This window comes from Toxorhynchites rutilus, chromosome 2, assembly GCF_029784135.1.
Source record: "Toxorhynchites rutilus septentrionalis strain SRP chromosome 2, ASM2978413v1, whole genome shotgun sequence".
In the NCBI taxonomy this organism is placed as follows: domain Eukaryota; kingdom Metazoa; phylum Arthropoda; class Insecta; order Diptera; family Culicidae; genus Toxorhynchites; species Toxorhynchites rutilus.
The window spans coordinates 324,288,752-324,316,637 of NC_073745.1; the positions used below are offsets into that span (position 1 = coordinate 324,288,752).

The 27,886-nt window shown below is 37.9% G+C and overlaps 1 protein-coding gene across 4 annotated transcripts in view; it reads left to right on the forward strand.

Moving 5' to 3' along the window:
- LOC129771077 (5-hydroxytryptamine receptor 2B-like) overlaps nt 1-27,886 on the forward strand; it is a 396,880-nt gene extending 368,994 nt beyond the window's left edge. For all 4 annotated transcript variants that reach the window (XM_055774387.1, XM_055774390.1, XM_055774389.1 and 1 more), the window contains one exon: nt 7-27,886. The gene's annotated coding sequence lies outside the window, so the exon portion shown is untranslated. The remainder of the gene's footprint in view (nt 1-6) is intronic.

The window sequence follows — 27,886 nt, forward strand, 5'->3', positions numbered from 1 at the left end:
CAACAGGTGCCGGACGAGTCGCCGAGTCGAGCCTCGGACCAGCAGTAGTGGCAGCAGCAGCAGCGAAAGCCAGCCAAGAGCCAGCATTGCCGGAATAAACCACCTGTAGATGCGGCGACCGAACGATGGGTGCCAAAGGACGAGAAGAGGGCGTCGGACTACAAGCAAGTGGGTTTGGGGATTAAATTAGGAAGGAAGCAACTTTGTGTAAGTAATTCCGCAATGAACAAACAAAACTAAGGATTGTGCAATGTGACGGGATTTGAGCAAAAACACGACAAATGAGCAAGTTTGTCTAGGATGTAAGGATGTAGGCTAGAGGATTTTAATTTGAACTAGATAATCGCGAAAATTGCGTCGTCGTGCAGAATAATGTATGTATCTATTGTACAGGGTGTAAATAGACGCTGAAACCATTTAGAATTAGTCGGCAGCTGCCGAAACAGGGCCAGCAGCTTAGCGGATGATAATGATCAAAGTCTGTGCTCATTCAAACTTACAACCGTGACGTGAAAACAAATTGGCAATGCAATAATGTCAAACCAGTTCTTGAAAATTTCAACGAAAATGACATAAATCCAATTATGTACCCAGAACCAACCGTGTCCAACACATGGTGGAAGAGTAATAACAACAAAACAGCGTAGACGATGAAAGCGGATGAAAAACTCATAAATGGTAAGCGGATAAATCGAATTTGGAGTGAACGGATCCCCGCCCCCTAAGCCACCGCGTGTATGCGAAATGAACATGGGAAAAACGGCAGTTCCAGATGTGCTTTCATAGACAAGGGAAAAAGTTGGCATTTCGTCGATACAAGAGAAAAAAGGGTGAGATTTGAACGGAGCTTTCCTATTTTTGCGCTAATTGATATTTGATTCCAAAACAGGTACCGTTTTCTGCCAAAGCGATACAATTGCGCTTAAATTTCAAAGACTGCACTCGGAAATTTGTATTTAATTTTCCGACGCTCTTGAAGAGGTACAATGTTCATCAGAAGTATAGAGGTTAGGGTGGCAGCGAAAATGGTCGTGTCAAATTTCAAAAACCGACCGTGTACATTTTGTTTATTGGTTCAAAAAAATGATCTGTGCAAAGTTTCAGCTCAATCGGACATGATTTAGGGGTGCCTCAAAGCGCTCAAAGTTTTAATGATGATGATGATGATGATGGTCCCGCCTCCTTCCCCTACAGAGGTTTGAGCAAGACGAGTTATCTAAAAGATAATTAATTTTTTTTTCAACATTGAAATCAGTTTAGCAAACATGAAAAACGAACTGATTTTATTTACAGATAAAAGTTCAAAAAATTGCAATGTCCAAAAAAGCCAATACTCAGTCATGTCCGCCACAGAGCCAAGTGGTCCACCAGAGCACAAGTCCAACCGCCAGCCTTGTTTTAGATTGACTGTGAACACCCTCATTCAGAGAAATCGAGAAAATTTCCTTTACGAAAAATTCCTAGACCGGCACATAAAAAAAACTTTCAATTTAATATCCTTTATATCTGTGTCTCGCGCGCGACGCTCAAACTTTTGTAGACTACTTTTATTTTTTTTAAACTAATACAACTATAAGAACGACAAAATAAAAAAAATAGTCCATCATCACCAAGATCATGACAGACATAATAGAGATCAATACAAATTTAAAAAAAGATTATTTAAATAAAATTAAATAATCTACATAATATAATCCGTTCAAAAAAAACTTCGTCAGATTCATTGAAAACAAACTGCAAAAAAATTGTCCACATTAAATTATCCGTTCGTATAAAACTTCGTCAGTAAAGATCTTCGTCATAAAAATAAACAAAAACTCGTTCAGCTGTTATGAGAACACAGCTTTTACATGTGAAATACAGTGCCTCTTAAATTCTGTAAGTGTTGTTGCGAATTTAATATGTCTTGGCATCGAGTTGAACACATTTATTCCTTTGAAGTACAACGAATTTTGTGAAGCACATGACAAGAAATTAGGTGTTCTTATTTCATTCGCGTTTCTAGTGTTATAACCAGAGATGCCAACCTTCCTGATTTTTCAGGATTTCCCAGACTTTTTAGCATGCTCCCTGATATCCTGACGAACACTCAATTTATCCTGATTTTTCTGAAATGATCCTGATTTTTCCTGAATTTTGTACTCTTGACATTATTCGTGATAAATACACTATGCCAAAGTTTTCTGTCATGATAGTTCTCCGGTTCGCCCTTGTATATATCTTACATTAAGTTAAACTGTGTGTTTAACTTTTTTTTATCTCTACCCTCGTGGCTTTCCAAAGCAGTGCTAAAAAATTCATGAAACCAGATTGTCCGACGAATTTATGAAATTACAACGAGATTGAGTTTAAGGAACAACATTGCCTTATTGAAAATAATGTTTAATAAAATGTAATAAAATTACTAAGTAGAAAATTTTTTAATCCACAGTCAATATAAAAAGATTTTATATGTAATTGGTTCGTCTGATTCAAAGTGGAATGAACTTTAATGATGGGACTATGGTAAATATATCTTTAACCGTACTAAACATCATGAGAATTAGGAAAAATTCAATAAGTCCACTTCCACTGCGGATGCTTTTCTCATTTGTCGAGTAAAGATTTATTCCAAAGCATGGATGATGAATTCAGTGAAAATTTGAATATTGATTTCTCTGCAAATGACTATAGTGATGCTGTAGGTTTTTCGGAAAAAATATAAACGATCAAAAAGTCAGGCGAAACACTAGCATTTCCGCTTATGCGAGAATTTATACCATGCTTATTAATTATTTTACATATCCGGTCTTCGCCCGAAAGAAGATATACTCTGTTCCTGGTGGAATTTGAAATGGATTATGATGATTACTATGAGCTACTACCAAGCAACCTGTTTCTCACATGTATGGCTCGCAGCAGTTATCGACGATAAAGAAAACATGTTCTGGAAGGATAGAATATTTAAGCTGTGTGAAAGATGACGAAAGATTGTGAAACAGAACTATGGATATAAAATTAAATTATAATGATTTGATTGAAAATGATGTTTTTGTTTTCCCAAAAATCGACATTAACTTTTCGGACAATCCAATATGAGCTATTCTAATTTATCCTGATTTTTATTTTCATTCTTCCTGATTTTTTCAAATTATAGTTGGCAACCCTGGTTATAACTATGAAAGTCACTTCCTCTTTCAACTCGATCACACAAATATCGAGGCAGCAAACCGTTAATTACTTTAAAAATGAACACCATAATTAAATAAACAATTCTTTGCTTCACGGATAACCATTGCAGAGCGTCCAACATTAAAGATGAGGAAGTGAATCTGTTACATTTTAGTATCAACCGCATTATTTTGTTTTGCAAGCGCTGTAATCTCGATATTTGTGTGTCATTGGCTAAAAATAAAATGGAAGAGCAAAAGTCTAAATGAGGAGAGATGATTGATTTGTATAGCTGTATTTTGCTGCAAATAGTTAAATTGTTTTTCAATCGACATAAGATTCCATACTTCTTGGCAATTTTCTTGATGACATTGTCAATGTGAGTGTTGAACTTGAGTTTGTCATCAATAATCACGCCAAGATATTTAATGTCCCGAACTCGATCAATAGTCTCATTATCAATAACGATGGAGACGTTTTCATTTAAACGATTTCGCGAGATTACCATATATTTAGTTTTACTTATGTTCAATTTCAATTGCTACTTAAAGAATGTAAATCTCCATTCAAATGTAAAACGACCTGATCTAAATCATTAGCTGCAATGAATAACACATTATCATCTGCAATAAGATTGATATCACAAAATCGTAAAACTCTTCGCATGTCATTGATATACATAATAAATAAAAGGGGCCCTAATACACTTCCCTGAGGTACTCCAAGATTATTCCCTAGGGGATTCGAAATTGCATCATTAAAAATAGTCCGTTGAGTTCTGTCATTTAAATAGCTTTCGAACCATTTATATGCAGTACTCGTAAATCCAAAGCGCTTAATCGTGTTCAACAAAAAGGGCCTAGAAATTGTTTCGAAAGCGCGTTTTAGATCCAAAAAAACAGCAATGATATTCTCTTTGCACTCTAGTTTCTCTTTCCATTTTGCTAATACCAAGTTCAATGCGGTTTCACAGGAATGACCTTCCCGATATCCCGATTGTTCTGGTATTAGCAAAGCATTGCAATTTAAATATTCCAGCAACGACTACTTCTAATATTTTCTCTAGCGTGTGCAATATATTGATGGGACGAAACTCTTCGGCTTTAATCGTTCCAGCAACCTTTTGAATTGGAACTATTAAAGATTCCTTCCACACCTTAGGCACATGCCCAGTTAGCAAAGATTTATTAATAAGGTCCAGCAAGATGTGATCGATGACATGAAAGCAATCTTGAATAACTCTAGCATTGACATTATCCACTCCAGTCGTTTTTCCTAAAGAAAAGCAAATAGTTCTAAGTTCATTTAATGTAATTGGGTGAAAACTTTCAAATCTACAACTACTGTTAACCGGCTGTTTTATTTCTTTAGGTTCATCAACCAATTCAATGGACTGATTGATCAATGAAACACTATTGACAAAATAATCGTTAAACTTAGATGCTATAGCCTGTTCAGACTGTTCAAGTATGCCATTAAAAGTTATGGACCGCGGTTTGCTATTACTAGGTTTTAATAAAGATTTCAAAATTTTCCATAACTCCTTGCTGTTGCTTTGATGCAGATCAATCTTCCTCTGAATATAAAGGGTGTGTCAAATCAAATTGCATCACGGAAAAAACGCTGTAGAAATTTAATTTTTAGGAATTATATCTTCAGCTTTCGCTTATAATCAGATAAGAGTGTATATAGATCACGTTGGCCATGCTTCACTGCCAATTTTTCGTAAATTTGGAAAAATGTCGTCGAACGAAAAAGAGCGTCATGAATTAATCCTGTGCACTCATTTCGAGAATCCGGAGTTGTCACATCGGGACATCGGTAAGATGCTGGGAATCGTCCAATCCACGGTCAGCAGAGTACTAAAACGATACTTCGAGAACCTAACCATCGACCGGAAGGTGAAGAACGGCAAAAAGGGATGCTCCGTCAGTGAAAAAGATCACAAGTGCGTAGTTAAGCAGTTTAGACGTGATCCGAGAAGTTCGGTCCGGGATGTCGCCAATAAGCTGAATTTGTCAAGTTCATTCGTCCAGCGGACCAAGCAGCGGGAGGGCCTGCGTGCATACAAGGTTCAGAAGGCTCCTTACCGCGACGAAAGGCAAAACATGGTGGGGAAGACGCGAGCCCGGAAGCTGTACACCGAAATGCTGACGAAGCCGCATTGCCTGGTAATGGACGACGAAACCTACGTCAAAGCGGACTTTCGTCAGCTGCCGTGCCTGTTGTTCTTCTCCGCAGAGGACAAATTCAGCGTTCCGGAGGAGATTCGCAAGCAGAAACTATCCAAGTTTGCCAAAAAGTACATGGTGTGGCAAGCGATCTGCTCTTGCAGAAAGCGGATCCCCCCCTTCGTGATGACCGGCACGGTAAACGGGCAGGTTTACCTTAAGGAGTGCCTACAGAAGCGCTTACTACCACTATTGAAGCAGCACGAGGGGCCGACCATCTTCTGGCCGGATCTCGCTTCGTGCCACTATTCAACGGACGTGTTGGAGTGGTACGAAGCCAACGGGGTCACCTTCGTGCCAAAGGAAATGAACCCGCCCAACGCGCCGGAGCTTCGCCCAATAGAGAAATATTGGGCGATTATAAAGCAGGCCCTCCGGAAGAACCCAAAAGTTGTCAAATCGGAGGCGGACTTCAAGAGAAAATGGATTTCTGTTAAAAAAAAATTACAACCTGACGTTGTACAGAACCTTATGGACGGGGTAAAGAGGAAGGTGCGAGCATACGGGCTTGGGCTCGAAGTATGAATAAAAAGAAAATGCCAAAAGTTGTTTAACAGTTTTTATTTTACTGTCTAAAATTTTCAAAAGGATCGGTCTACTGGGCGAATTTCTACAGCGTTTTTTCCGTGATGCAATTTGATGTGACACACCCTTTATTCACAACGAGTTTTCTTAATCGACTGTGAATATATATTGCGCGCGTTTGTGTACATATTCCAATGATTTCCATCATTTGTTCTACAAAATTTCTTGTACCATCTGTCTCTCTCACGTTTAAGGCGTAAAAGATCCAAATTGTACCAGCTGTTCGAGTATTTCATAGGAACAAATTTTTGCGTAACAAGCCGATTTGTACACTCTTTCAAGGTATTAGCTAGAACAGCTGATGATTCATCTAAATTACCGACCTCGAATGGAAAATCCAGGCTTCTCACTACGAGATTCGAAACAGCATGCTTCGAATATTTCCTCCCGCACTTTAATTTCACAACATCTTCGTTTACCACGAGATTATCTACAATATTGATAATTAAAGTCTCATGATCGGTTATTTTCAAATTGGTATCCGTGACTGTGTAAATAGTATCAAAATTGGAATAAACATGATCAATGAAAGTTTTACTGTGCCTGGAAATGCGCGTAAATTCATGTACTGTTTGTTTCAAATTGAAGAAATCGGATACACGCTTCAAATGGTTCGAATTGTAGTCATCACGCCAATTAATATTGAAATCACCAGCTAATATATTCAATTTGCTAGAGTCAAGGAACATTTCAAGCCAGTTTTCTAAAATTTCAACAAAACGCAAGTCGCTTGAGCTGGGACTATGATACAAAACACCAAAATTAACCATCTTCATGCCATGTTCAACTGTAATGCCCAAGAACCAGTTACCATCAACAACTTCGTTGAGGCGAAGATTGAATTGAACTGATTCTCTGACATAAATAGCAACACCACCAGTGTGCCTAGAATGTGATAAACACGCAGCAACATTATATCCCGGAATACTATACTGATCAAATGATTCTATTTCAACAATGTGTGTTTCAGACATAAGGACTAGAAATGGACGCTTTTCCTCAACAATCTGACTTAGTTTCTTCGAGAGCGTGGTTCAAAGGTTTGGACGTAAGTCGTGACTTCATTCGTGTAATGAGTAGACTTATGTCCAACCACTACTCGCTAGATGTGCACCTCCACAGAATAAATCTTGTTCAAAACAATGTCTGTCGGTGTGGAAACGGTTACGATGACATCGATCACGCAGTTTGGCAATGTATGGATAATGACGCAGCCAGAGAGTACCTTTTGAATGCCCTTGAGGTCCAAGGAAGACAACCCTATGTTCCTGTTAGAGACGTGTTGGGAACTCGCGACATCTGCTATATGCAGTTGATCTATATGTTTGTGAAACGGTCTAGTATAAGAATTTAATGGTTTTGTGTTTTTTTTCTTTTTCGTTATTAGTTTGTTTGTCTTGTCCCCTCATCTCACCGTCGCCCACCCTCGACAGCTAGTCGAACACCAGATGCTATCCCTGGTCATTATGCACAATGCTACAGTGCGTGCGGCAACCCTCGGTTGAGACAATGATACCTCATATCCATATCCCTAACCTGACCCGTCCCACAAAAATTGTTGCCCCTCTAACCTCGAGTAAACCGCGAGTAATCGGTCGAAACCTACTAAACATAGATTTAAGATGAAATTTTTGTAAAAACAAAACTTGAGTTAGCGGCTCCGCAAAGCTTATGCGATTGAGCCTTACAAATAAACGAATTGGAAAAAAAACAATCTGACGTAACGCTACGTAGTTTGTTGACAGTCCCGCAATATTTAAATACAAAATATAATATTGGTTCACAATTCTTCAGGAACCTGGTTGCTATTTATTGAAATGCTAGCTGCTTTTTTTTCAAATCAAAAAGTCTCTGATATACTAAACATTCAGAGCTAAATGCGGCATGATTGACGTCCAAATTCAATTTCCGTTCTTTATTCATTTTCAAACAATTAACACATTTCAACACAGTTGACTAGCATTCAGATGTCTTGTGTTTCTGACTACACCTTGAGCACGTTTCAAAATTTTGTTTGCAATCCGTGCTCTTGTGTCCAAATTCTCCACATTTGAAGCATCTTAATACATTAATCGCAGGAACTACGGAGCACCGATCGAACCTCACATTTACTTTTTTCGCGTTCAATAAACAGTTATATGTGTCAACATCTACTTCAATTACAGCAGTAAACTTATTGTAGGTGAAGCGTGGATTTTCGTACACATTTAAAACCTTTACATCTTTTATTTCGATGCCTTCATTCTGACTTCGGAGGTAATCAATGAAAACATCGGAGGAATGCTGATCGCTCATGCCCACGATTTTTAATCTAGGCACCGATATGGGAACAACAGCACTATACTTCTCACCCAAATTGCTTTCGATGTCATCTTTCACATTGTCTATATTAGCTCCAGTTGCACACTCAACAATGATGGAGCCATTTCTTCCATTTCTGAAATTACTAATTTTGTGTGTTCTTGGATCTAATTATGCATTTGAAGGCTTCCGAGTATACTCGCTTTGAGGCACCTCTAAATCATGTCCGATTGAGCTGAAACTTTGCACAGATCATTTTTTTTGAACCAATAAACAAAATGTACATGGTCGGTTTTTGAAATTTGACATGACCATTTTCGCTGCCACCCTAACCTCTATACTTCTGATGAACATTGTACCTCTTCAAGACGTGTGATTGAGCATCTGGAAGGTCTGTTAGAAACGTTCAATAGTACTCACCATCACTTTCACGCCTAATCTTCCTTGGTATCTTTTGTCCATCTCTTCAATACGCTCACAGCTCCAGATTTTCACGAAAACTGTCAATGTCGGCTAGGAAGAAATACATTTCTAGTATACCAAATTTGATGATAATTTATGCATTTTATGGCAATAAAATGGTAAATAAAAAAATACAAAACACAAGGAATTCAGATTTTCAGTCACATACCTGTATTATCGATCGTATTTCGTATGGAGAAAACATAAAGAAACGAGAGGTAATCACATTGCGATTAGGGGAAGAATGCGTGTTTTTTATGGGTTACTCTAGAGTAAGCTGCCCCCATTTATATTTTTTGATTGGACCTATGACATTGTTTTACTATTTGTCCAACTCAGGGCAGAAAAATGTCGTGACCATCATAAGACGGCGCTCATTTAAATAAATCGTATCTCTACACTTATAATTTGTGACTGTCACTAAAGTTGACTAGGAAATGCTAGCACGAGTAAAAAACTGCGAAACATGAAACATAGAGAAAAAATTGTATATTTTGGTAATCTCAAGCTGAGTGAGCGCTCGTCTTCTGATCAATTGACAGAATTAGAACAGACCAAAAGACGTGATCATATTTATGAACCACTAAAAGTTTTGCAGTTTTCATGGCCATTGCATTATTACGAGACTTACAAACGAGGAACGCTCAAAATCATTGCATTTTATTATCAAAACCAATGCTCTGTTAAAAATGTGGATTGTTTTGTGTTCAACTTTAACATAGTACAGATTACGTCACGTCGCGTACTCAATTATAAGGTAAATTATGTTGGTTTGTCCAGTTGAAAATATGATCATTGTTCACTTTTTTAAATGCTCTAATTCAGCGCACCTGTGTCAAATCAAAAATTCAAGTGCTACAGAAAATATAAATAAAATTGTGTTTTTTAGGATTTACAGTAGTTTTATAGGATATTTTTACGGATTCACATGTTTTAAAGGTTTATTACACCAACCTTCTATTGGTGTCAATACGCCCCTCATTAGAGCTAATTTTTAATGAATCACCAGATGATTATTTTGTACGCATTCAGACCTTTTCTGGATTATACTGCCGTTCTACGCATAAAACGTTGTTTTTATGCATAATCCTTCGAAAAAACCCAAAAAACTTATAGTTTATTCCCAACTTTTGACAAAACAACATCAAGCTCAATTGTCCCATGTTGATGTTCTATTCATAACTGTCCCACCATGTATTTTTTGTAAATCTATATCGAATAAGTCGGTTCAAGTACGAGAATTTCATGTCACACTTTCAGCAGGCCTGCCTAATACCTAATAACAATGAGATTTATATTATGCGAAGGTGTTGCAGATCACTCATTTCTTCATAAAACGATGTTTCTATGCATAATCTGTAGCGCCCGAGCGGTCTGGGGCACTTTTCTTTTTTGTTCTATCGAGAGAAACAACTGTTCTTCTCGATGTTCAACTATCAACTCTTTTATTTTTTCTCTCTAATCCTCAATCCCTCTGTGAGGATGTACAGAACTCTAGAAACGTTAGAACTAACTTACTGGCTACCTGCTATGTGTAGGGAATTGTCCACTTGCACAGTATGGAAAATTCCATCGTTCCTGTTGGAAAATCCTTGGTTGGATTCTCCCCTATCTTCAGTAGGAATCTTTCTTATAGTAAATACTTATTCATGTTGAAATTGTCTGAGATGTTCTATTCGTGGGAGAGGGTCACTGCAAATCTTTCGGAAAAACACAAAAAAAAAATTTGATTCAGTGAGGGGATCTCATACATTTCATTAAACAATAGTATAGTACTTATAAAAAAACCCGATGTATTCCTAAATTGAAAAGCTTAAAGCTTCTGGTAGCAAATATGCGAGAAAACGAAATTTTCTGAGTTGCTGATTTTGGAACATGGGACAACTATGCGTAGAACGGCAGTATAACACTTACAAATATTGTAAACATTATGCTTGCACACCATTTGTATCAAATTTATGTATCTACATCATGTAATTCATGGATCTCGATGACCTCAATTCTGATCATGCTTTGTCCGATGCGCTGATGTTGGTTTGTCCACATGATTACTATGGCAACCGTTTGACGCACAGCAGTTTGTTTGTTTTGTCTGGTTGTTCGTCGCACGAAGCAGCAATAAAGTTTTTCTGTATTGAGTGCTGTTTACTTTTAAAATGTCCAAGAAAAGGCAATACTCTGAAGGAAGCTTATATTAGTAATGAATCAATATGATGACAGTAAATCCAAGCAATGAGAAATTCAACATCTTCTTGAAAATTTGATTTTTTGACGTAGAACTACGTCTTTCATTAAGGGTGCCAAATCAGAAAACAGGTCACGTTTTTATGAAATAAAGTTAACGTTAATAACTATTTTTGGCGCGAAAGGATTATGGCGATTCACATACCAAACGAATCGTAAATTCCCTAAGATTTTGATATGTTATACATTACAACCCCATGATGTGTAAATGGTTAAAATTAATGAAAACTATAAGCGTTTCCATTTTCCCATACATTTGTTCTGTCCATTTGTGTGCTTTCCCGAACAGAGCCGCCAATAACGGGCAATATATGGACGAGTAACGGAGGGGAAATCGTAAGTCTTAAAGTCTCCGTGAACAAAGGAAAATAAGAAGAACGAAGGGGAATATTTGCCTAGAGTATAAACAGTGTATCTCGCTGAGGCAAACTTTCATTCTTCGTGAGGACACAGACTGAACAACATCGTTGCTGGGCGAGCTGGACGGTGAAGAGTGGAAGAGAGACGAATGAACTGAAGAAGTTTAAAGTCTCACATGTCTTAGTTTCGGATTGAGCTGTGGACGCGACTAACTCGCTGATGTCTCTAGCATTGCAATAATTGCATCGAACTGACGCCATCGCACTAACGTTCTTAGCTACACTATTGTGTGGGGAATCATCAAGCTAGGCTATCGTCAGCTCTCCAAGAAAATAAATGATCTGGAATTTTTGTGATTTGGGTTCGCATGACGGTAACAAAACTCTCGCCACAAAGGATGACAGCTAAGCTTATCTAGACCGGCAATATTAACAAAAGGGACTTCTGTTGAGAAGAGCCCAAAACGGAGATAAGTGTGTGCATATTTAATTGCTTCAAGCTATCGATATATGGATATTTGTGTGTGTACGTCCGTGCGTTTTGCATACGTATTGCGTCGATCCGAGCAAGACGGGTCTATGGTACTAGGTGAGGCCGTTTCGTCACTAAGTTGGTTAGGGGAGCGGGGAGCACGGAAGAAAGCAGAAGGGGAATTATTTGCTTGTAGCGTGAAAGAGACAGACTGATCACGAGCAAGCTTCGGCACTAGTGTATTGTGTTTTGTTTACAAACAAAGCACAGTAGACTTCCAAGATGGCTGAAGAGTGGTTTTAGCAAGTTGGCCCACCTTAGGATATACTTCTACGCGCCTTGGATCCGAGCGTGAAGGCAAGGAGGGGAGATAGCGGGAGGGGAATATTTGCGCTAGGATATTAGTAATGAATCTCTGCTGAGTCAAATATTCAGCCTTTTTCCAAGCAGTTGATATTGTTTGTTTTCCGTCATCATAAAGGTTTTGTTGGAGCCTTTTACATTGTATCAATGCATTGAACTGACGCTATGGCGAAGCAGGTGTTAAGGTTGTGCACCAAAAAATTATTTGGGGAATACCAAGTTATTCAATAAGTTATAATAAGTTATTAATTTTTTGCCAGTTTCCAGTTGCAAAACTCCCTTAAACTAGGATTGCATTTGCGATAAACTTGATTATAATGAAGCAGTGCCATTCTTTTCGATGTTGTTGAAATTAACAGAAAGAGTTTATTTCGTTTATTTAGTCACCAAGAAAGTAAATGTCGTTCTGAAATTTTGTAAGTGATTTGCTTTTGCTTGCCAGTAGCAAAACTTTCTCCACTAAAGATGACAGCTGCGCTTATCTCGAGCATGTATTGTTTTGCGAGCACAAGAATGAATCATCAATCAATTATCGTTAAATGATTCTACAAGAAAAAAAATATTTCAGGGCGATCAAACTGGTAGAATGGTTATTTCTACAATTTCGTAGCATTATAAAAATAATATTCGCAGTTATAAACAAGCGACTTGAATTGAACTACAGCGTACAGCGTGTCTTGAACACAACCTCCTATAATTTTTGACGTAGGACTACGTCTTTCATTTCTATACCGGGGTGTAAAATCAAAGTTTCGAAAACGAAAGCGTTACGCTGGAGACCGAGATTTTGAGCGTAAATAGCTCCTAAACAACTGAACGAAATGGTATGATAAACACTTCATTCGAAAGATAAAATGTCTACGCGTTCTATGCTTGTTACTTTCTGATCCAAAACCTTGTTTCAATAGTCTTAAAATTGCTTTCAAAACAGGCTATTGAAATCACCAATCGGTATAAAAGCGAGCGCCGCTCGGAAATCCACTCAGTTCAAATTGAACAGCGATTGGAGCATGTTGTCGCTGTTGTGGTGAAGCTCTTCGTTTATCATGAAAGCGCGGATGAACGGTGCCGCCAAGAGACTGTTTGTGCACCTTAGGCCAGAAGGGAATCCATCAGGAGGAGAGTGATGCCACAAACGGTTCCCCGGGAAGATCTCGAAGCAGCCGCTACACACACATACACGCGCGGAATTCTTTCCATTCGGATGCAATTTAGCATCGAGAAAGATCCGGGAAATAATCTGCCAGTTCCTCTGGGAATTTAAAAATACATTCATGTGAAAGAGTTTATTTGAATGTTTTCTATCCATGTAACACTGTGACCAAATATGTTTCAATCAAGTGCTATTAACAGATGGTTATCGAGTTAGCATTAACCACTGGTGGGCTTCCAGTATCGAGGAAAATGTGGAAATATCCAATCGTTACTGAAAATAATCTGCCAGTTCCTCTGGGAATTTAAAATTACATTCATGTGAAAGAGTTTATTTGAATGTTTTCTATCCATGTAACACTGTGACCAAATACATTTGGTTTTGTGATTTTTCAATCAATCGCAATTAACAGGATAGCTTCTGAAAATTATTCTTCCCCATCAGTAGGATATTTCCGTATCCAATATTGGATGCATAAAACCTTGTGCCTCCAACGTAACGCTCTCGTTTTCGAAGTCCCCCAAATATTCATTCATTCAGAATGAATTCAGATTCAACTTCAAACAAATGATCTCTAAATCAACGATAGTCCTACGTCACCCTTGCGGTTATACCATAGATATAACCCACTTCCTGTTTTTTTCATTCAAATATGGTAATTTTTAAAACCAGACAAACCATGATCATTTTTCGGACAAACAATTATCATAATTTCTGTTTGAAAAAAATCGTTAAAAAAACGTAAAAAATTGAAAATTTTTAACACCTTATGGTATTATTCGTTACTAGAGACTTGGGGCTCTTCAACAAACCCAAACTCGTACTTGATTACATGTGGTTTCAATGTAGTAAAATCGATTCGCATTTACTAGTTGCGTGAAGTCACCCAAAATCGGACAAACCAACATCATTTAGCTTAATCTACACCCAAGCTAACGTTGTCAAAAAATATATCTTTTATTGTGTTTAGGCAATCTAGTCATAAAAAAATTTCTTCATATTTCTGAAGTTTAGGCATTGGCATAGAAATGACTTTTCGAAAATCTTATTGTCTTCCGATTTATAGCCATTTTAGTGATGCGGTACGGCCGCAACCATTAATATCTCATGTTCTACTAAACCGATTAATGTCGAATTTATATGAATACAATCTGTATGTATCTCTCTATCGCATGAATCAATAACAGTAGTTTTTTTTAAATTTTACAATTTCAAAAAAAAATCAGGAAACGAGAAAAAAACCATTGATAAACCTTTTTTTTTTTTTCAAACGGCCGCCACATTGTCAAAAAACATGTTTTAGACTTTTCAGAGGTTCATGCGATAGCGACATCTTTACAAATAATCAGAAGGGCTGTGTATACCATGGCACATCTTTTTTTTTTTTTGACCCCCTCACTTCATTAGCTTTCAACTTTTCTTATTATAAATATGTTTTCCGTTCAATTTTATTCTATTTTTTCGGAGCTCGTAGAAGCTTGGAATTGTACCAAAAAAAAATCCCAAACAATGCCAAGTACGGATTGAACCAAGGCCGGCCGGCTGAGTTTCAAGGCAGTTCCACACAACCACGAGAATGCACGAGAATATTACACCACGTTTTAAAATGAGATGGGATCTTATTTCACTCTCAGCAAACACGGAAAATGTTTGCTGAGAGTGAAAAGCAAACACGGAAAATGTTTGCTGAGAGCGTAAACACGAATGCGTGCTAATCAGGCCCCGGCCAAGAGGATATGATCCGCGAGTCAAGATGTGTCGCAAATTTAGCTGTCATTGCCAAACTATCAAACTTCTCGGTGAGCTCAAGGCAGATCTATGGAACAAGGTGCGCCCATTCGCTAATCATATTTAACTCGAAACAATCGTCAAATTCGGGAAAATTTAAAGAAGTCAGTTTTGCAATCTTATAATTTGAATGGAGATTCTTAAGTTATTCGATTACTTAAAACACGACGCTCTCTTAACCATTTGGAACAACACACAACATTTACAAAAACTCTCCATTATAATATAAAATCATCATCAGACAATATTCCAGTTCAATATTACGTAATACTATATTGCATAGAATACATATTCGAAATAGAAAAGTAAATTTTCATTCATAATTTTTTTATTTTAGAAGTGTGTTAATGCCATCCTGTAAATTCATGGCTGTAGAGTGGTTTTCACATTTTGACCCACCTGGCACTGTGTTAAGCGCCTTGATTTACACCAGCTTGAGAGTTTGGCAGTTCTCGCAAGTGACAGTGGTCGTAAATTGCATTTGCGACCCGGACATGTTTGACGCTGTCGAATGCAGTTTATTAGTATATGGATCTAATCTATTTTGTCTCTCATTTTGCTCTCTTATATTGCTATGGCATGTATTATATAGTATACACAAACTCTCGCTTGAGTAAATGCCGTACCAGTATGGGTGGATTTAATGTAATGTATGAGGATGTCAAAAAATGTGCTAAATGTTTATTTTTGGTCTTCGTCTTTATCCTCAGGTATGCACTGCGTGGGATATGTTGTGTTCTATGGATTTTTGACGTAGAACTACGTCTTTCAGGAAGGGTGCCAAATCAGAAAACAGGTCACGTTTTTATGAAATAAAGTTTATGTTAATAACTATTTTCACTGTGAACGAATTCTAATTATTTGCATACCAATCGTATCGGAAATTCTCTAAGATTTGTTTGATATGCTATACATTAAAATTCGCTAATCTCTAAATGGTTTAAATTCATGAAAACTGGAAGAACTTCCTTTTTTCCCATACATTTGTTCTGCCGATTTGTGTGCTAACCTTACCCGTATTCCGAATGCTTATAACTCGAACATTTCTTAACAGATCGGAAAGATGTTTGTATCAATTGATAGGAAATATTTCTACGCGTCTATCACAATTAATAAAATATTATTTTTCATGAGATGAACAATTGAATGAATGTAAAATGTCAAGCGTTATCTAAACGCCCTAACTGCCAAGTTTTGATTGTCCCGATTTACGGTTTCCCCAACACAGACTTCAAAATCGATGTACCTGTGGAAATCCGCTCTGCAAATATACATGCAAGTCGGGGGTATTTTTGTTCCCACCGAGCTGTATTTCCCTAACACGGACTTCAAAATCAATGTGCCTGGGGGAATCCGCTTTGTAAATACTTGCAAGACGGGGGTATTTTTTGTGTTGAGTACTTTTGTACTTGCTTGTAGTTGTACAGACCGGAATATGTTTCCCTAAAACGTACTTTTAAACTGAGAATCCTGGGAAAATCGTCATTTCAGATACTAGAGGTGAATGAACTTTCGTGGTTCGAGAATTACGTAAACATGAGATGTGTAATAATTTCAGAGGGAAATGTTAAATACAGTGATCGTTTGACAATTTTTACGTTCACATATTTTTGTAGTCCTAGGCATCATAGCAAAAGTAAAAGGACGTTCATCAAATTTATTTGTAACAAAGAACATAATCTATTAAATAAAGTTCGATGCATTCTAAAATAATATTCGAAGTGGTAAACAAGTGGATTGCATAATATAGTTGCGTAGATCTGCGTCCAAAATATGCGGTCGTGTCCTAGATGCAACCCCTTACAATTTTTTTTATCCCATCTGTGTATTTTTATTACTAGGATCATCTAGTAGCAATTCATTTGTTACAGAGCCGAATTTATCGTATACATTTCTCTCATGTTGTTATATTATCCATATAGGCGTCAAAGTATTCCTATCTCATCGATACACATTTTTATCTTTGTTGATTGATTTTTTGTTTTTAAAAGGCTTTGAACTTTGCAGTTCATTTGCCTCTAACATTTTTATCTATTACACATTAGCCATTTAGGCGGAAGAGTATTCATTCCTATTCTATCGATACACAACACATGTCGCGTTTTTCGGCGTAATAATATTTCTATTGTTCGAATGTTCACAGTTGGACACAGCGGGACTATTGATATGAGGCTTCCATTGTTGTGTTTTGACGTAGGACTACGTCTAACCTTTCAATATAGAGGTCCATTTCAATATTTCGGTGTGAGAAAGTGTTCAATTTTTGAACGCTAATACCTCTTCAATTAATGAATGGATTTTGGTTCCAAATACACACATTCATAGGAAATATCCTCAGCAATTGTTTATATGCTACACAATACGGGTTTTCAGCTCAAAAAAGAAGAAAGAATTCCCTACTTTCCCATACATTTGCACAGCTATTCATTGCAAGCAACCACGAGTACGGGCGAAACGTATGGACAAGGTGAAGGAGGGAGACAAAAAAATAGATTATAAATAAATATAGGCGGTCGCTACAACCTTAACTATATGGCTATATAAAGTGAGCGATTGTGGGGCTTGGCCACATTCTATCATCGGACGCCAAGCAGGAAAGACGCTATCTTGAAATTAATTTTCAGCGTAAGAGATATCGCTGCATTTGCCGGGGATGTATGCGGTGCGATACCGCAAGAGTGAGAGACAAGAGTTTCAATGGGATGTGGAGCAGGAGAGCCTATCGAAGTGTGTTAAAAGCGGTGGAAGCATCGCGCCGGGTGAATAAGTGGCTAATCTCGCTCGATTTGATAGAATGTTGGAGTTTTTAAACGGTTTTGTTTTGCTGTGACATATTTGTATGTTTGTATGTAACATGTTTGTCTATGGCGCTGTACCACATTAATTGAAATTTGACCCCTTTCCTGTTGACCGCTTGATTTGAATTTTGAAACACAGCTTTATCTCTGCAGTCATTATAAAACTGCGTATTTCATGATCTTGAAAATCCGGCGACCGCTACAAAATGGCGGATTACATATTTTCTCATCAATCACCCCATCAATATGGGTATCAAATGAAAGACTTGACTAGTAGAACACAGTTATTCATGAGGAGTACAAAGCCCAATTATATCACGATACCAGACGGTAAATTCCTATTACGATATCCTTGCCATCAACTGTGTGTTCGTTGCCGGCTGAACAATAACCCCTACAACATTTTCACCGCACGTCATTTGAACGACAAATTTTGATTGAATGAGTTTATTATTTTGAGTGCTGAAGTTTTATTATTTTTTTCTGTATTATAGTGATTTTCAACACTTTTGGATGGTTCGTCACTTTTACTTCCATTTTTGGAAGAATGTCGGGAGTGAGAATTGAACTCGTGACCTTGAGCGTGAGAGGTACGGATGCTACCACTACGCCAAATCGCCTCCTCGGTTTTATTTTATCCTTTGATTTTGACGTAGGATTACGTCCTTCGGAAACATATGGGGGTACAAATTGAAAAACGAAAATCGATCGCATCGTGAAAAATGTCCAATTGCAAACGCTTATTGCTCAGTCATTTCATGGTGGATTAATGAGATTTTTGCATCAAACGATTTCGACACTCTATAACAATTTTTCACCTTGAATAAAATAATATATATCATGTAACTAATTATCGAACAATTGAAAAATCTCAACCCCTTTCCTAACGGAAATACCCACTTCTGATTGGTCGAAATTGACGACACATGCGGCGGGTCCCTAACAGAGACATCAAAACCAAGCTGCCTGGGGGAAATCGACAATGCAAATACATGAAAGTAGAGGGCATTTTTATATTGCAAGTAAGGTGAGCGATACGATTAATTCTAGTAAATAAAATTTAAATTTGGAACTTTAAAGTTGGTTGTTTCGTGAAATTTCATTTCAATGACCGATCGTGTATTGTGAAAAAATTAGCACAAGTGTAAGTGTAAAATTGTATAGGTAGCATTTGTGTAAAAATGACTTGATATATGAAACGATTTATTTCAATTTTCATACATAAAAACCAAGGTGCGTTCCCGCTCAAGAACGGGTCGTTGCTGTCTGTCTGTTTTGTTGTGTTCATTTTCACCCAGGGAAAGTTTATACGACGAGAAAGATTGGAAAAGTGAAGAAATAGTCCCAATTAAAATTCGCATTGGGTTGAATAAACACTCAGAAAGTAAAAATTATAAAAGAAAATTACTTTTCCATTTCAAATATGATTTCTCTATATTAAAGTAACATGTTTTTACTTTTGAGAAAAAATGATAAATGTGTTCGGTATTGGTAACTATCTTATGTTACATTGGTGAGTTTTTTTTCATTATTTCATCCATACATAACACAGGAGGCATCTCGTCTAGGATCACAGAGAGCGGTACTCATCATAACTCGTTCCACTTTGGTATCTTTTGTCTGATACGTACCATCCAACGACTGTTTACCATCCTTCTGTCATCATCACTCGGTAAACACTGGTGGAGTGAACAAACAATACCCAACAACCAAACAAAACGGCCTTTTTCAGGGCACCGAATCATTATCAAAGAATTTAACGATGTAATTCTTCAAACATACCCAAAATTAACAGATAGCCTAACGGAATCCTACGTCAGCTATGCGGTCGTGTCTCGGACACAACCCTCCTGTGACTTTTTTTCTGTAATTTTGTACATGAAAAGTTGATCATTCTGGGATCTGTGCTCCATGATATTCGAATAATGGACACCCCTTGGTGTAGTCCTACGTCTCTCCGGTTATGTCCCCGACATTACCCAGCCGTCTTTTATATTTTTAAATAGCATCAATTACCGATGCAATAGACCGATCGTATGTGGAGTGAGAGGCTGGGATCACCATCACATGATGATTGATGCATGGACGTTGTAGCTAGAATAACACCTAAAGATGGTCAGTTGAGGGCCCTGAGTTATAAGCTCATAATTGTTCGCTTAGTAGCGGACACGCAACCAATGAGGCTACGAAGACCCCCTATGATTGAAGATTGCTCAATGGGTTTGTTGACATTCTTGTAGCAGTTCAGGGCTGTCGATGTTGCCTTCGGATAAAATCAAACGCAAACCACCTGGATCGTCTGGCTGAGAAATTCTTCATGATTAACATGTTAATCGAGTCGTGTCACAGGAGTTGCCTAAACGTATATCGGGTAGCTATTTTGTATTCGAAAGAGCCGGTATCATAAATTTTACGCTCGAACTACCTAAAACTTAGTAAAAATACTTGAAAAAGTATCAAACGCGTAGCGCAGCGGTTTAAAAAAAAAATTCGTACTTTATGCAACAATATATCATTTCATATTTTTTCAATGAAAAATGAATTCTAATGTCTAGTGAATCTGTTCACGAAACAAATCGCAATGGACGTATTGTTTGGGATGAAATATCAATAACTTTGAGTGAAGTTGAGATATTGACGAGCTCTGCATCGCAAAATGTTTGTATCAGTATGTTCTAAAAGTCTTTCGAAGACAGCTCGTTTGTATAATTTGAAATATAAAAAATAGAACAAAAACAAACAGTTTTTTTAATGGTGACCCGATCGTAAATTAGGAAAAAAACGCGCTATATCAGTTATTTCAAGAGATAAAAATCTATCTATAAAAATAAGAAAGCTAGATTTTTTGATTCATCGAAAATGTTGGTCACCCTATTTTTGGCAATATGAAAATGAGCGCTCTATCATATGTAACAACTTTGTCGAAGACAGTTTTTGTCTAGAGAATAACTGTCGAGTTCTAAATGCTAACTTCCACTTAAATGCATCTCCTGGACCATTGTGCATTGGTATCATTGTCAGACGTTACCATTGATTCAAGGTAAACAAATTGGTCCACTACCTCGAACTCATCGCCGTGGGTCATTAAACTATTACCTAGTCGGGTCCTGTCATGCTCAGATCCGGAATCCAACATGTATTTGGTTTTAGACGTATTGATTCTCAGTCCTACTCTCTCTGTTTCGTACATATGTCTCGGGTAATGTTCTGCTACCGTCTCATAAGTTCTGCCGGCAATATCTACGTCATCAGCGAAGGAGAATAATTGACTGGATCTATTGAAAATCGTACCACGCAAGTTAAACGCCGCTCGTCTCATAACATCCTCTAGCGCAATGTTGAACAGCAGGTAAGAAGAGACTATCACCTTGTCGAAGCCCTCGGCGAGACTCGAATGATTCAGATAATCCACCCGATATTCGCACACAGCACTGTATTCCATCCATCGTAGCCCTAATCTGTCTTGTCAGCTTCCCAGGGAAGCCGTTTTCGCCCATGATTCCCCATAGCTCTTTTAGTGTTATTGAATCATATGGGGCTTTGAACTCGATGAATGGATGGTGCGTTGGGACTCTCTACTCTCGGCATTTCTGGAAGATCTGCCGCTAGGTGAATATCTGGTCAGCAGTAGACCGACCTTCGATGAAGCCGGCCTGATAATCACCCACGAATCTGTTTGTCAGTGGCGATAGACAACGGAATATGATTTGGGAAAGCATTTTGTAAGCGGCAATCTGGACGGTGAATGCACGAAAGTTTTCACAATCTAGTTTGTCGCCTTTCTTGAAGATAGGGCAAATAACCCCATCTCTCTACTCCTCCGGTAGCTGTTCTGTTTCCCAAATTCTGACAATCAGGCGATGCAGATAACTAACCAACTTTTCCGGGCCTCCACATTTCGTTCACTTCACGTTCGTTCGTCAGTATACTCTCATCCTTATCCTGACACATTTCTGCTCGTGGCACGAAGCCTTCTCGGGATGTATTGAGTTTCCGGTTAAAACTAATTGATGTGACGGATGATTCATTCAATCTGATTTCAATCTACACTACTACTCCCCCTGACACGAATCCCGTTACTCGCGAACGAAAACTTGAAATCTGATGCAAAAATTATCAGGTATGCCAATACCTGATAAGTGCACAACAGCGTGTAGTTTGGGAGGAATTCAAAGCAAAATTTTAGTTCAATTTTGTGAAAAAAACATACAAAAAACGGGTTCATATCAACATAAATCACAAATTTAGTTTCATATGCGTGAATGAATTTCGTGTACGATACAAAAAAAAACTAACTCACCTGTAGTATATGTCAAACCACGTTGAACTCAAACATCGATACATGCATACGTCATACATGAGACAGAAAAACGAATTCATTTTGGGGGGAGTCACTTCAAAATTCATTGAAGTCCACTTGATGGGGAAGAATTAAATGAAATAGTCGAGTCGTAGAGTTGGATAGCAACTAAACGCCCAAATGTCATGTTCACGGAGAAACTGCTGGAAGAAGTCAAAACTCATTTCATTCATTCATAGAGGTCACTATTGTTAGTTGAATCAAGATGGGTCTATGGTACTAGGTGAGGCCGTTTCGCCACTAAGTTGGTTAGGGGAGCGGTATATGAAACAGTACGGAAGATAGCAGAAGGGGAATTATTTCCTTGAAGCGTGAAAGAGAGAGACTGATCACGAGCTAGCTTGGGCACAAGCGTATTGTGTTTTGTTTACAAACAAAACACAGTAGGCTTCCAAGATGACTGAAGAGTGGTTTTAGCAAATTGGCCCACCTTAGGATATACTTCTACGCGCCTTGAGTTGAATATGATTTTGCCGAGCCTTCGTTTCGAGAATATGGCGTTATTTTCCACAAAACACGCACAACAATGGATCAATTGAGGTTGAGCAATAATTCTCTTTTTTGTGGACCTGTAAATAAGTCGACTGGGTCGTGTGATTTGACACTTCTAGACGACTTTTCATGGAGTTACATACAATATAGTCTCTCGTCTATACGGATAAACTCGCAACGATTGAATCATTGGAAGACAACATGTTGCAAGTCATTGATGAGGTATAAGCCGAAATGCTCGAAAAAAAATATTGTGTTGTGTCCGAGACACAAATGCATAGTTGACATAGGATTACGTTAGACTATTCACTTCATAATGTTCAAAAATATATTTGATAAATTACATTACTAAGCTTTTTTGTATATTTGTGGCCTTGAAAATGCTGAAACTAAAATAATTAGGGAGTCTTCGTAGCCACTTAGTTGCACGTTCGCTTACTAAGCGATCGATCGTGAGTTCAAACCCAGGGCCCTCAATTCACCTTCTTTGTGTTGTTATAGAATAACAACGTCCACGCAACCATCATCAGCGATGGAGATCGATCCACGGTCTAATGAAGATCGATACAACTGCTCTGCAAGAAACATCGGGCTGTGTTTCTATTAATAACACTACAATGATCATATCAACTATCTCCGCTGTCCGGTCTGCTGATCGATGGAAGAACAGAAAGGGCATTCCTTACGCCGAAATGGCTACTACTACTGTGTACTTTACAATTTCTAGAACCATAAACATGTACATGTACCCGATTAAAACCCGGCTCTGTTACAGCTAAAATGCTAATGAGCCTAAATAAATAAACAAATGAAATAGAAAAAAAAGAATTTGCAGCGATTGATTCAGTAATTTCAAAATTGTATTAAATTATTTTCCAGCGAAACTGTTACCAAATAGTGTCAATTTACTCCTATACTAGACGTTTCACAAATTTCGGCAGGAAAATTCCAAGAGACGTTGGCGGGGAGGTTATGTGTGTATCGCACTTAACCTTAACCTTCGTTGGCCGGTGACAAGCTCAAAAAATAGATAGCTCAGCGATCCATTTTCGCCAGGAAATTCGACCGGCTGTAACAGGAAATGCCCCTGTTTCTGCTGATGTAGTTGTATTCTACTTTTCACTGGAGTTCCTTTGGTTTGTTGTTTTGACTACTATTCGTTGGTAGACCGCGACTTTTATGCGTTTCTGACTGACCAATGAATCGCCAAGGGGTGAAGCTTACGATGCAGTTTTTGCTATTCTTCAGGTAGCTGATAAGCTAGCGATCTGCACCAATGAATGCGAAATTCTCTAGGTTAAGTACAAGAGCTGTCGCTGCTTGCTTGTATCCTCGGTGATGATAATGATGTCTTGAATTATAGAGGCTTAAAAATGTGAATTTGGAAAACTAAAACTAGAGACGGATGAGTTCTCCGAGTTTGAAGCCTCTAGCAACAACAAAATCAACAAATTAAACTAAACACTTGGCCTTCAGAAACATATGATATGTGTGACGAACATCAGTAGAAAATCAAGCACATGCCATATTTCCAGCTGTATGACACCCGCCATGTTTTTGGTGCCAACATCTCAAACATCAAAAGTATTTGTTTTCTTCAAAACAGCGATCCGCGTTGGCGGCATTGTGATTCGTTTACTAGTTTAGGGGAGCGTCAACGAATAGCTGATTTTCAGTCGGAATGAACGTTTTCAAAATTAAAATTATGAATGAAAATTAGCTTTTCTATATCAAATTAGCATTCTATTTGAATTAAAAACATTTTTGTTTGCAGGTGGTGAAAAAGTCTCTCACGAAAATTGTTTATGAAGACAATTTTATATTATAACAAAAAAATCAGCAACACTTTTGGAATTGTATAGCCATATGGTTTAATGAAAGTCAGAAATACGTGTTTCAAGTAATTAAATAACATTATGTGAAAATTTTCAATCAAATTTTAAAATTTAAAAACCGGCTTCGTGTCTTCTAATCTGATAGAGATTACACCAACGAGTTTGGGACACAAATTATGGCCCTAATTTGAAGTCGCCACCAGACGTGGACACCATCGCGAATCACCAATTTACCACCATCTGACATATCGTGATGTCGATGATGAACTTTTACATCAGAGGGATAGTGAGATATGCGATGACAGTAGGTAGAGTGAGATAGCGATAATCGTGTCATACACCTGCATATTTCGTTACACAGTCCCGTATCTGTATTGAATGAGCAACTGGGAGAACACAGATTGCTTGTGCTAATCGACCAATCAAAACGCGAGATTTCCGTTTGGATAATTGACATTGACATTTTCCAATTGTACGATATTAGCTTCAAAAAATATATAACATTCTTCATTATAATGAATTCTTGTGAAGTGCCCTAATCGATTGATTCAAACATTTAGTAAATCCAGGAAGAAATGACTTTGCAATGAGCGTTCGAAAAAGCAAATTTTTCGCAATGCTCACAATTACTCGAATAAGGAATCCTGCGTCGAAAAAAACCATAGTGATTGGAGACAGATAAAAATTCAAATATATGAATCCATCCCCATCTTACGAGTTCAGTACTATTTGTCTACTTGAAATTGGGGATTCAAGGAGATAAGAATTAATTTTACGAATCGAGCTTCTAACAAACATTTTCCACTCTGACTCGGCAAATGTTCTTATCATCTGCGAGCAAAGCGATTTACTTTCACAGTTTTCGGATATTGCTATACTATGAAATAATGTCTCTTATGAACCTATAATCAATAGAATAATAATTGCTTTGCAATAACAGTAAAAATGATCGTTATGCTCATACGACTTGTATACGAAACGATTTGAAATTTCGACGGCATCATAAAACTGTCATGATTATCAAATCAGCGCGGATTTTCGGGGATTAACTTTCTACTCCTGCCGCCCGAAACTGAGACTTCGGAAACAGAAAATCTCAATGAGAACAGCCTTTAAACGATGGAAAACATACACCATAACGACACGGAATGATAGAGAAGTAATTAAATATTGAAATCCTTCTTCCAAAGTCACTACTAGATTACCACTTATCGCATACGAGCCGGCATCGCACTATATGCTCGAGAGATGAAAAGGATGCTACCGCACGACCCTAAATGAGTCACCAAGTGTGTAGCGACCCTCAACGCCAAGGGAGCTGACTAACACCAACCGTGTGAAATGCTTAATCTCTGCACTTTGGGTCCCTTCGGTGGAACGACGGATTTTACCAAGTGCTATGGCAAAAACCAACCGCCAGGATTCAACGGGATCAAGCAACGACTAGCTTCATCCCACACGACATAGTGAGAGATGGTGTGTCCCTTTGAAGCAGCACTTTTAGCTCTCTCAGTGCGATGTGCGATTTGGCAAGGGTGACATCCCGCGTGGCCAGGATTTACTGTTTTGTAATTAGGATCCTCGAAAGGGGCGAAGAATCTCTCTCATTCATTCACGGAGTGATGCGAAGAGCATCCCATTGATGGCGGATTGTCACATTTTCAACAACTTCATTGACACTTCAAACCTTACCACTCCCACCTCCATTACATGGGTCTAATTCCCGACGAAAAAATATTCATTCCCAGTCGCAGATGAAAGCACCTTTCAATTCTCACCACATAGAGCTTACCGAACCTCTTCTCGCTTGAAAGCTGTCAGTCTGTTTCAACTAATGCGCCTTAATAGAGCAAAGTTTTCAACTAAAGTACCTCCAGTCTGGAACGTGAGTGGCACTTGAGCGGAGGGTTGGGGATAAACATAATAACAACGGCACATACAAACTATGATGATGACAAGAGACAACAGACAACATACATGACAAGCCTCGACGGCATCGATAGCGGCCTCATTTCTCGGGGCTCCCCAAAAACGGTTGCCATATTGACAGACAGAAGACCGTAAGCTAGGGGTAACAAATATATTAGCATATTCATAACACGCTCTCAGGATTAGAGGAAGTTGTAAGCCGGGTTAAATCTCATCTTCTCGAAACTCGGTTTAATTCGTTTAATATATAAATATACATGTACAAGCACATATGCACATATACACCAAATAGATAACAAACAAACAAAAAATACAGTTGTATGTATGCTTCTTCGGTGTGTTTCTTATACATACACACAAACACCACCCACTAGGGGAGGGAAAACTATTTAACGACGACGGGAGCCGAGTCTAGAGTCAAGGGCAGAGGAAATCAAACCGCTGTCGAGAGTCAAATGTATTTTTTTCCTAAACCCCAGCAATAGCAAGAGGAGGACGACGATGATGATGATGTACGGCACCGTTTGATCAGACAAGAAAGAATCCAGGAAATTTAACACACGGAGGGGTTAGAAAAACAGTTTCTTTTCCATCCTCGAGCCACATCGGAAAACAAACTGTTATTTCAACCCGAGGCGCTTCATTTCGAACGCTCGCAAAAATACTGATAATTTCATCTGTTTACAATAACATCCATCCTATCATAGTGCGTAAGTCAGGGCGGTAACGGTAACCATTCGTAGAAACAATAATCTTTAACCAACAGCAAGCAAGCAAAAACAAGAACAACAAAATTAATGTGTTTTGTGTGGGTGTCTGTCTATGTTACATGATTACATTTATCGAAAACATTGAACACAGATTTCAACTATCGAGCAAAAAGCCCGAAATCATGCCAAAGGATACAGAGATCAAATGACGAAACCAATATCACTCCCGCCCTCCTTTCTATCGAGTTTAGTGGAAATGAAAGCCATAGCAGAAACACTAGTACCGTTAAAATAAGTATATATATTTATAGTCGAAACGTTGATGGATTTGAGCGAGAAATACTTTAAAACAAATGTTGAACATATTTAGATTATAATGAAATTAAGAAGAAGAAAAAAACCAGAAGCATTCGAAATGTAAGATAAAACAAACTCTGATGAAGACAGCATAAATGTGAGATATAGGCGATGTACATAGACTAGCATAGTGATATTATAAAGTAGGAGGAACAAAAAAGATGAACCAAAAATACAAAAAATCAAACATAAGTATAATATGAACAATGTTATTAACAAATGAAAAGAAGATTGTGAATTTGTTAAAGCTACCAAACAAAATCAAATGGAATAAATAAATAAAGATATACTGATGAG